Source organism: Herpailurus yagouaroundi, unplaced genomic scaffold (assembly GCF_014898765.1).
Source record: "Herpailurus yagouaroundi ecotype Mexico unplaced genomic scaffold, PumYag 29, whole genome shotgun sequence".
NCBI classification, from domain to species: domain Eukaryota; kingdom Metazoa; phylum Chordata; class Mammalia; order Carnivora; family Felidae; genus Herpailurus; species Herpailurus yagouaroundi.
Window position 1 is genome coordinate 119,133,724 of NW_024412377.1, and position 10,660 is coordinate 119,144,383.

The 10,660-nt window shown below is 38.9% G+C and overlaps 1 protein-coding gene across 1 annotated transcript in view; it reads left to right on the top strand.

Moving 5' to 3' along the window:
- Window positions 1–4,925, top strand: part of PRELID2 (PRELI domain containing 2) — a 191,884-nt gene extending 186,959 nt beyond the window's left edge. The window contains exon 8 of the transcript XR_005784217.1: window positions 4,534–4,925. The gene's annotated coding sequence lies outside the window, so the exon portion shown is untranslated. The remainder of the gene's footprint in view (window positions 1–4,533) is intronic.
- The last annotated feature ends 5,735 nt before the right edge of the window (window positions 4,926–10,660 follow it).

Genomic DNA, 10,660 nt, shown 5'->3' on the forward strand with positions numbered 1-10,660 from the left:
TAGACAGAGTTCAGACTCTATAGTTAAATCTAATAATTATTATTATTATGATCTACAGTATTTACCCATGATTAATAATATTCTGCTCACACATTAATATGTGAATATTTAGAAAGTATATCTTCTGTGTGAAATGTTCACAATCATTGAAAATAATTGTTTGCTGTCAGAAAGACTAGAGAAGATAAATAATCTTTAAATGCTGATAATCCAATTCTCTAAGCCAATCTTCGCCTTCACTATACCCAAGAATGCTTATGCAATTTTCTTGCTAAGAAACCAGGTAATTTCAGAACTTTGGCATGCATAGGATTCTCCAAGAGGGCTGCTTAAAATGCAAACTCTCTACCCATAAGACTCCCATTTAGTATCTCTGAGAACAAGGAGCCCAAGACTATTTTAAATCATCATCCCAATGGATTCTGATTCACTAGGTTAAGGCCTAGTCATGGATTTATTTTTTCACTGCCTATTTATTCTAGTCATAATTTTGGAAGACAATCAATTCATAAGTGTTCCAAAATTACAGTCAGAAAATTATGGAGAAAATTAATATGGGATGTGTATAAAAGGAGTAGGAAAAGAAGAGTCTGGGACAATTAATTGTTCCTTCTTAAAGAGCATGGGACTTGCATAATTTAAAAAAGAATGAAACTCTTTTCAGAGAGAGTTTTGCTTTTATTTTTTGCTCCAAAAACTTAGCTTTATTTGGGGCTGAGAAAGAGTATTTTGCCCACCAAAAGATTACAAAGAATTGGGAGAGACAATCAAGTAAATAATTGTATAATATATAAGAAAACAGTATTTGAAAAAGGAGATTTACAATACACATGTGTTGAATAAAATGAACAAATGCCTTAACTAATGAATAACTATAGTAGCTTACGGGAAGAAATATATTTTTACAGATATTAGAATTTTCCATTTGATAAAGCTGTGTTAATACTAACTCTGGGATCCATTCTGTGAAACTATATTAAAGGTGACAACACATCTATTTTAAGTTTTTAGCTAGTAGTCCTTTTATACTAAGTAGCAGAAACTCCAATTAAGAGTCACTAGCATTGGGGTACCTGGGTGGCTCAGTCAGTTAAGCGTCCGACTTAGGCTCAGGTCATGATCTCGTGGTCCGTGAGTTCGAGCCCTGCGTTGGGCTCTGTGCTGACAGCTCAGAGCCTGGAGCCTGCTTTGGATTCTGTGTCTCACTCTCTCTCTGACCCTCCCCCCATTCATGCTCTGTCTCTCTGTGTCTCAAAAATAAATAAATGTTAAAAAAAATTTTAAGAGTCATTAGCATATGCACACATTGAAAAAAAAGACAAACATAGACCACAGATTTACAAAAGTGAGAAGACCAAGAGTAGGTTTTTTTTTTACTTTTAGGTACAGCTGGATTCAGGTGCGAGCACAAAAGTTGCTTTTTTTTGGGGGGGGGTTTCTTTTCTTTTCTTTTTCTTTTTTCAAAATTCCAGCTCTCCTATCTCTCTACTCTACTTTTCTTTGCCACTCCATTCTCAAGCAAGCTAGCCTCCCTTTTCTTGGTGACAAAAAGGCTGCCATTAGCACCAGGTTTATAACTATCCTACTAATACTTTTAGCAATAGAAAGAAAACAAAGCACTTCTATTCTGATAGCTCAACAAACTTCCCTCCAAATGAGCTCTGATTGGACCTGATTAACATGATACAGGCCACACTTCCATCGCTGAACCCATCACTGTGGCCAAGCACACGGGCTTAGGCCTGAGACACAACTACCCCTAGAATCAGAACGTGGCTAGCCACATTTGAACAACATGAACTGAGAAAGGAGGAGGAATGTTAGTTCTCAAAGAAAACTTAAGGTAAGATTCACTATATACAAGTCTACTACAGATACTGTCAAACCAAAACCCCACTGAACTAAGAGAAATGGACTTTATAGAAAAACTCATGTAAGAGAGTAAGTGCATTCTTTATGGCATTCCTGGGTCAGAGGCATGTATAAATACCTTTGTAATTAAAAAAGAAGACAATAGTGACAAAATACTTTTCAAATGTTAAGAACATTCAGTTTGGGATGGTTCTTTGCAATCCTACATTGAGACAGGATAAAGGTTCATACAATTTTAGACCCAGAAGGACCTTAAAGACTACGTAGTCTCATTAACCGCATTGCAGATGAAACAAGAGAAAATTTCATCATTTGGTTCCTTTCTACATGTCCATTTCTATCGCTCACCATTTATTTATTTATTTATTTATTTATTTATTTTTTAACTATCTAACCCTCAACTGTCCAATGCAGTGGCCATGTCACTGCAGAGCACTTGAAATGTGGCTAGTTTGGATTGGGGTATGGTCTAAGAAGAAAATACACAGAGAATTTCAAAGACTTAGTATGAAAAGGTCATGTAAATTCTCTCAGTATTTTATAGATTACACACGGAAATGATAATATCTGGGATATATTGGGCTAAATAAGATACATGAATTAATTTCACCTATTTTTTTTACTTGTTTAATGTTACTAGATAATTTGAAATTATATATGTCGTGTTTGCCCACATGACTCATATTTGTGGCTCATGTTAGGTGAGCACTGTTCTCTCCACAACTGCCTTTGAGTAGCTAGCACGTGCCGTACTCTTTCTAATCTCATGGTTACTGCACATATTGTTACCGCTGCCTGGAACACTCCTCCTCAGGTTCTGGCCTAAGGCATCCTCTTAGGAAGACTTTCCCTGACAGTTCTGTGCCCTTGTACCTGTTCTCGCAGCTCATTGCCATCACTGTGTTGTTACCATTTGCTTAACTGTCTACCTGCCAAGTCCCTTGAGATCAGGCACCAGGTCTTCCTTGCTCATGGCTGTTTCCTGAACTCTGGGCCTGGCGCACTGTAAGCGCTTGGTAAGTGGTTACTGAACTGCTGGAGAAGGGAGGTTAAGTTACTGTCTTAGTTGTCCAAGAAACGTGTCCCCCCTCTCCTCCAGGAATAAGAAGTGCATCCCGCACAAATCTTCTGGAACTCAAGATCGTTTTCTTCACTCCTAAATGGAAGAACTGGTTCATTTGTATTTTTTTTTCCTCGAAGGTGACACAATAGAGGGGTTTTGTCATCAGAGAATCGAGACGCTCCTTTGAGGCAATCGCAGTAGCAGGCTGCACAGCTAATAGATACTTCAATCAAATGGCTTGTGATCTAAGCAGCAAGACAAGCAGCTATCATAACATTTAAAACACACCCTATATTTACTTTCCAGCGTTTTAATTATAAAATCAATGGAGTGTTAATGATTTAAGCATTAGCTTGCTCACTGGGAATTCCCAAACTCCTCTTTTTGAGGCGTAAATTTCTAAGTTGCTCAATTTACCCAATTTATCAGAACAGTTTCCATTAGAAAATATGAATATTTAATGAGAAGAAAACGGGCACAAGCCACTTCCCTTAAGCATCTAACGACTTACCAGAATAAATGAAATATATTAATGAAATACCTCATTTACTATTTCCATCATGAAACAATCATCTGCAGATGTCTCTAAACATTGTGCCTTGCTTTACACCAGAGCTGGATTTTTGTTGTGTCTATTTGGTTGCAGATTTTTGCTTGTTTATTGGGCAATCAAGGGACATCAGCAAAGTAAAAGGGTGTATCCCTAGATGTGAACCACTGCAAAAATATTTTAAAGTTTTCTCAAACCTCAGTCACACTGTTTATTCATACCTGACCCAGTGTGAATGAAATAAATGAGATATGTGTGTGTGTATGTAAGAGGCTGGTTCATACATCACTGTGTGCCCTGAATTTTGTAGCTTGAAAAGTGACTTCACACGCTTTATCACATTGTCCTTCAGTGAAAGTTATCATTATTTCCAGTTTACAGAGGAATCAACCCAGGATTGGAGAAGTAACATGCTTGCCCCAGTACCAGGACCAAAACTTGGTGCAAGAGTTAAAATTTTCTCTCTTTGCTCTTCCCCAAACCTTCCTGATATATGAGCATCTTAAAAAGAATTTGCTTTCACAAAATTTCTAGTTGCCATCTTGATTTTATTATTTGCCTCTTTTTCATTCAACCCAGAGTGCTTGGCAAATAGTAAGTACTCATTAAATGTTAGGTATATTATTATTCTTTCTTTTAAAGTGAATTACTACATAGAAATCAGAATTCTTTAAAAGCTGGATTCTGTTGCACTAAGATTTCACTGTATTACTGTCTTTTTAAGACATGTAACTAGACTTTATCCCATGGCTCCAAATTTGTATAGTCTGTCTCTCTATGGTTCTATGATGCTCTAAGGCAAAAGGCAAATTCTTCTAGTAATGTCAATAGCAGAGGTCCTTTAGAATTTTCCTAATTTAAAGCCCTAATTGTCTCACTAAAGCCACTCTAATGGTGTCAATTAGTACTAATTCTTCTTTCTGGGCCAGTGGGATGGTAAATTTCATGCTCTTTGGTTTCAAGTGATGTTAGTTTGTCTATTTTCACCAGCTTTTTTCATCTTTCTAATTTTTTTCACTTTCAATTTTTAACTCTTCTCTTTCCACAGAAGAGCACTTAAAACCTACTTTCACAATCCTCTAAGAATTTCCTTGATCCCCAATTCCTGACAACGTCATCAGAACTGAAGAGAGGCCCTGAAACAGCATTTTCCATCCACAGAAAAGACCACCTAATTTTTTTTTTCATTTTGCCTAAAAACACTGTGCGTTTTTTTTTTTTTTTTCATGTAGATAAATGGATCCTAATCATGGTACTCTAACAGCAGCATTTGATCTTCTGGTTCAGGTTAGATGTACATTCACCCTGTAGCCAGTCTGGTTTAACCAAAAAGGAACAAGATTCTCCAAGTGGAAGCCAAGCAGAGAAATCAGAGACCAAGAGGGAACACTAAGAGGAATGGGACCAGAAAGCTTTGGTTTTACAAGCTTCTCATTTCTCGGGCACCCGGGTGGCTCAGTCACTTAAGCATCCAGCTCTTGATTTCAGCTCCGGTCATGATCTCATGGTTTTTTAGTTCGCGCCTCGAATCGGGTTCTGTGTTGACTGCATGCAGCCTGCTTGGGATTCTGTCTCCCTCTCTCTGCCCCTCTCCTGCTCTCTCTCTCTCTCTCAAAATACATAAACATTAAAAAAAAGTTAAAGAAAAGAAGCTTCTCATTTTTTCAATGCATGTTAGAGTATCCGATGTGTGGGGAAATAGCACCAGAACAGTCTTCCCTCTCTAGAATTGTAGAGCAAAGGGTTTTAGAAATGAAACTCTGTATTGCCTACTTCGTCACTACTGACAACTGGCTGTAATGGCCTGCTTTTGTTACCACTACTATTAGTTTGTTACAGTCATTTGTTATAGCTACTATTAGTTTGTTACAGCCAGTATTAGTCACTTTATTACAGATAGTTTGGTGCCACATAACTGTACCAGTTAGCTCATTGTTGCCAAATGATACTAATACTTCATTGGCTATTTACAGTAAGTTTATTTCTGGCTCACTAAAATCCAAAACCAGTGTTTGTAATATGCAGGCATTTCTCTTCTAAGGAAATGGAGGTTCTGACATCTGGACTCGTTCCCTCCTGACCAATGCTTCCCACTGTTTGTGGCTAGACCCCAATCACATGGTCATATGTGCAGCAAGGCAGGATGGTATGTAGTCTGCTTATGTGTCCACACACACACACGTGTGCGTGCATAGAGACAAACAGGTTTGGGGAACAGTTAGAAAATTTCTGCTACAAACTTTTCAAACAAACCTTGATTTGAATCCTGGCTCAACTGACTATGTGTTCAGGAACATGCCACTTAAACTCTCTGGTAAGATAAGGATTATGATATTTTTATGTGGTTGGTGTGAGGATAAATGATATAATAATAACACATTTCTAACGTCTCTGAGGTGTGACGTAACATCCCAGCCTTTCCACACTATTTCATAAAATTTTCACAATCTACCTATAAAAGTACATCCTATTATCATGTCTACTTTATAGACTAAGGTTGTGCTAAAGGAAGAAATAGCCAAATGTTCATGCCCCCCCTGTATCCTGCCCTATATAATGTGATTTTATGGTAATTCTAATGAAAAGATGGAATCCCTACCCAATGAATCTGGTTTGGCCTTATGACTTGCTTTAGCCAGTAGAATGTGGCAAGAATGAAACTGCCAGTTCTGAGCCTAGAGTAGCCTAGACTACTAGCAGTTTTAATTTTGTTTTAATTTTTTTCTTGAGAGCCAGCACGAGAGAGAGAGAGACAGAGACAGAGACAGAGACATTCTTAAGCAGAATCCCCACTCAGCCCAGAGCCCAATGTGGGGTTCTACGTGGGGCTTGATCCCACAACCCTGGGACCGTGACCTGAGCTAACATGAAGGTCAGACATTCAACCGAGTGAGCCACCCAGGCGCTCCAACTGTTTGAGAGCCTCACAGCCACCCTGTACGCAAGTCTAGGCTTGCATAGTGGAGCACATGTATAGAAGAGGCTATCCTAGCCTCATCCATGCTCCCAGCTCACTCGACAGCTCCTCACAGATACCTAGGCTAGGCAAAATGAAACCAGCCAACCTGACCCGGCCCACAATAACCACCTAGGCAACCAGGCTTATGAGCTTAATAAATTCTGTATTTGCCTACTTTTGTGTGGATTATTATACAGCATTATTTGTGGTAATAAGTAATTAAGGCAGAAGTTCTGAGAGGCTGTATTATCAGCTTAAGGTCACATAACTAGTAAGCAAGAGAGCCAGGAGTGGAACCATCATGTATGTCCTTATGTACTACAATGTGCTAAGATAATTATCTTGTCAAACTGGTTGAAGTGCTCAACAAATAAAAGCCGTTAATATTGTGCTCTATTATTAAACTCTACAATCCAGGGCAAACTAGTATTTGCCTCATCAATGTCAGTTGCTCACACCGTTTTCTCCAAAACTAGCAGTACGCCTGACATGCAGTATGTCTTCAGTAAGTATTTATTGGATGAATCACTGGAGGTTGGCTACTCAGATCAATCAGCAATAAGCATGCCCTTGAGGGGCTGAGACTCTGAAAGGGAAGACCAAATGCAGATGTAAATAGTGGTAATATAAGATGCAAACGGTCAAATACCACAGGGAGGGAAGGAATCGGTAGAGTATTCTCGAAATTCAGAAATAGGAGAAATTACTTACTGCAAAGGAGGCAGTAAGTATTTCACTGAGAGGATGATGTCTGATTACTATCTTCACCACGAAGACTTTGAATATACGAAGATTATAAGCGTGGAGCATTCCAAGCATGGGGATATCAAGAACAACGCATGGAGACAAGAAACTGGGGGGTGGGAGGGAAGGAGGGTGGGTGATGGGCATTGAGGAGGGTACCTGTTGGGATGAGCACTGGGTGTTGTATGGAAACCAATTTGGCAATAAATTTCGTATTAAAATTAAAAAAAAAGAAACAATGATAGGAACACATGGAAACAGTGAATGGTTTTTTCCATTGGGTGAAAAATAAATTCAGACTACTTTATGAATCAGAATTCATGGGATCAAATCCCTACCTGACAATAGATTCTGACACTTAGCTACATCTGGTTCTAATTCCCATCACTTAATTCATCTCTTCCTTATTCATTCATTGATTCTTACTTTTATTTATTCTTCCTTTCAACATTCTTTATCTAAGAACATAGCTAAGTAGCATTTCCAAAGAAGGGAGAATTATTTTCATCTGCTATTTTAAAATGGAGTGTAAGATTCTGAAAGGCAAAGGCCACTTTTACTCTTCTCTGATTTCTCAGGCACCCATCACAAAACAGTGCTCAAATGTAAGCTGAAGACACAAACATACAAAAACACCAGCGGGCTTTAAATTAATTTAAAGTTGAATACAGGACAACCGACCCTTTGCCCCCATAAGATGCTCAGTTAATGTCCATTATCAGTTACCTCTATACAGCTTAATTATACTTCTCATTAGATAAATCTATATATTAATGGGAATCTTTTATGTCCACTTACTGTGCTGGGCATCAGGCTGAGGAAGTTGTCTAAGATAGGATCCTTGTCCTCACAAGCACAGAGAGGCAAATGCCAGTGACTGTTTCAGGCTCTGAGGATCCTACAGTAAATGAGTCTGGACCTTTTCAGAGAGCTTCCAGCCCAGAAAGGGAATACCTACAAAAAAGAAAAATGCAATTTCAAAAACCTTAATTCCTAAAAGTAACACATGCCACAAGATAATAAAATAATGCCATATAATGGGAAGTGACCAAGTCTAACTTCTTCAAACAGGAGCTTAGGGAAGACTGTCTCAAGAATTTATATTTAAGCGTCATGGGACGATCTGAAGACAAAGTATTCCAGGCAATGTGAGCGGCAAATGCAGAGGCCTTAACTCTGGAATAAACTCAGTTATCCTATGTACTTAACTATTTCAAGTGAAGTAAGTACTTTTTATTTTTTAAATATAATTTATTGCCAAATTGGCTAGCAAACAGTGTATACAGTGTGCTCTTGGTTAGAAAGAGATACTGGCGTACTAACCAGTCAGTGATTCAAGTTCAGAGCTAGCCACACACTCCAGTGAGACAATCTCACTTCAAGCACCTTCAGAGTGAGCATGCACATGTAGAGTGTGAGTCTGCCTGCTCTGTTAACCACAAATTATCCTTGGCTGTCAACCATGAATTGGAGCCCACCTGGCCTGGCTTCCCCTCTAGCTCTATGTCATGCTGTCAAGTTCTTGGCGCCCCTGGATGCCTGTGCTAAAATGGCAATCATGATCATTGCAATCTTTCCGCCCATCCTACCCACCACATGTCTCTCCCTGACCAGAGTCTCCTCAGCACCTCAGGGCCATCAGCCAGCATGCTTTTATCCACAGACGTAAGGTGATGTGTGTTCAGCCTTCTGCTACATCAAATTGTTGGTGGTTATCACCCCAGGAAACAATGTGTTGATCAAGACAAATGAAAAGAATTTCATTTAGGAGTTTTGTATTAAATGCCTACTGAGATCTTAATTGAAATTTTTATGTTATCCACGAAAAATTATCTATAGAGACCTATCTATCTCAGCCCGCAACAAGGACATGGGGACACGTGCTTTACTTGTCAGACTTTTTTTTCCAACTCTCATCCCTCCTCCTTTGTCACCGATCCTGAGTTTATTTATTTATTTCTTTAAAAAAATTTTTTTTAACGTTTATTTATTTTTGAGACAGAGAGACAGAGCATGAATGGGGGAGGGTCAGAGAGAGGGAGACACAGAATCTGAAACAGGCTCCAGGCTCTGAGCTGTCAGCACAAAGCCCGACGCGGGGCTCGAACTCACGGACCGTGAGATCATGACCTGAGCCGAAGTTGGCCACTTAACCGACTGAGCCACCCAGGCGCCCCCCAATCCTGCGTTTAGAGTGCAAGTAAGGCAGTCATGTTCCGATTTGAGTTCCCTAAGTGTTTTTACCTAGCAATTGGTCTAGGTGCCTAGTTAAATCACAGTACCAAAGAGCCAATACTTTCCTAAAGGGGACAGAGCCAAATTAGAAGCAAGAGGATAACATTTTCCCCAGAAACCTCAGATTAGGTGTGCTTTCTACTCATTTCCCTAAGTGGCTGCACTTTTGCTATCAAAACACTTATGACACTTAATTGTTGTAGTTTATTTGAAGATTCATCTTTTCTGTTAGAGTATTAAGCCAGTAAGGATAAAAATTGTACTGATCTTGCTTATCACACTACCCCCAGTGTCTAGCCAGTACTCGGGAAATTTATATTCAAAATTTGTTGAATTAACAAATAAATGACGCAACTCTTCAGAAACACTTTCTCAATCGAACACAAACTCAGGCAAGGACTCTAGTGCTGATAAATTCCTCCCGCCCGTCACAATTTCTGAACGTCACACATCACACCCTGTGCCAAGAACAGTAGCCGCGTCTTGGTACATTTTTCTTTAAGATAGCTCGTGAGGAAAAGTTTTTGCAGGTACATGTACAGTGTATGGTGTTATGTGCTATAAAGCGGCATCTATGGAAAACTATATGCCTGAGTAGAATCATGTCTTCTACTGCTCCCTTCATAGTTGTATTTCCTAGCAGCTGTATTCAGGACTAGCTTTTCTGGGAGGGAGGGCAAGGATCTTTCTTCGTGCCATAATGCCCTCAAAGAGTACAAGAGATCCTCTGTAAGTAGAGGACTCACAAAATGTCTAGGAATCCACAAAGTTGTACAGACTAGGAACTACCCAATCCTAGGGGTATTACGCACCTTGTAGTTGTCCTAAGTTTCTCTATTTATTAGGACAATTTTAAGACAAATGTGAGCAGTAAGTGCTCTAAAAAAACTCCCCAAAAACATCAGTTTTCTAATAGATGGAAATAAAGGTCTTGAGCCACCCTGTGAATTTGTGTACCAGATATCCTTCCAACAAATTCCTCTGGGCTTCAGTTGGACAGGGTAACTTTCTTTTCATTCCAACTAAGTAATTCTACCTGATTTATAAAACATCATCATTAGCTATTTAATTCAGCTTCAAAAAAAAAAAAAAAAACAAAAACAAAGAAAAACTTCACGTTTTCCAATCAGCGTCCAAGAACATCAAACCTTGTTCATTTTAATAATAGAGTAGTACTGTTGAAATTAAAAATAGTTATATGTCATATTTGTACATTTTACATATATGATCTCATGTA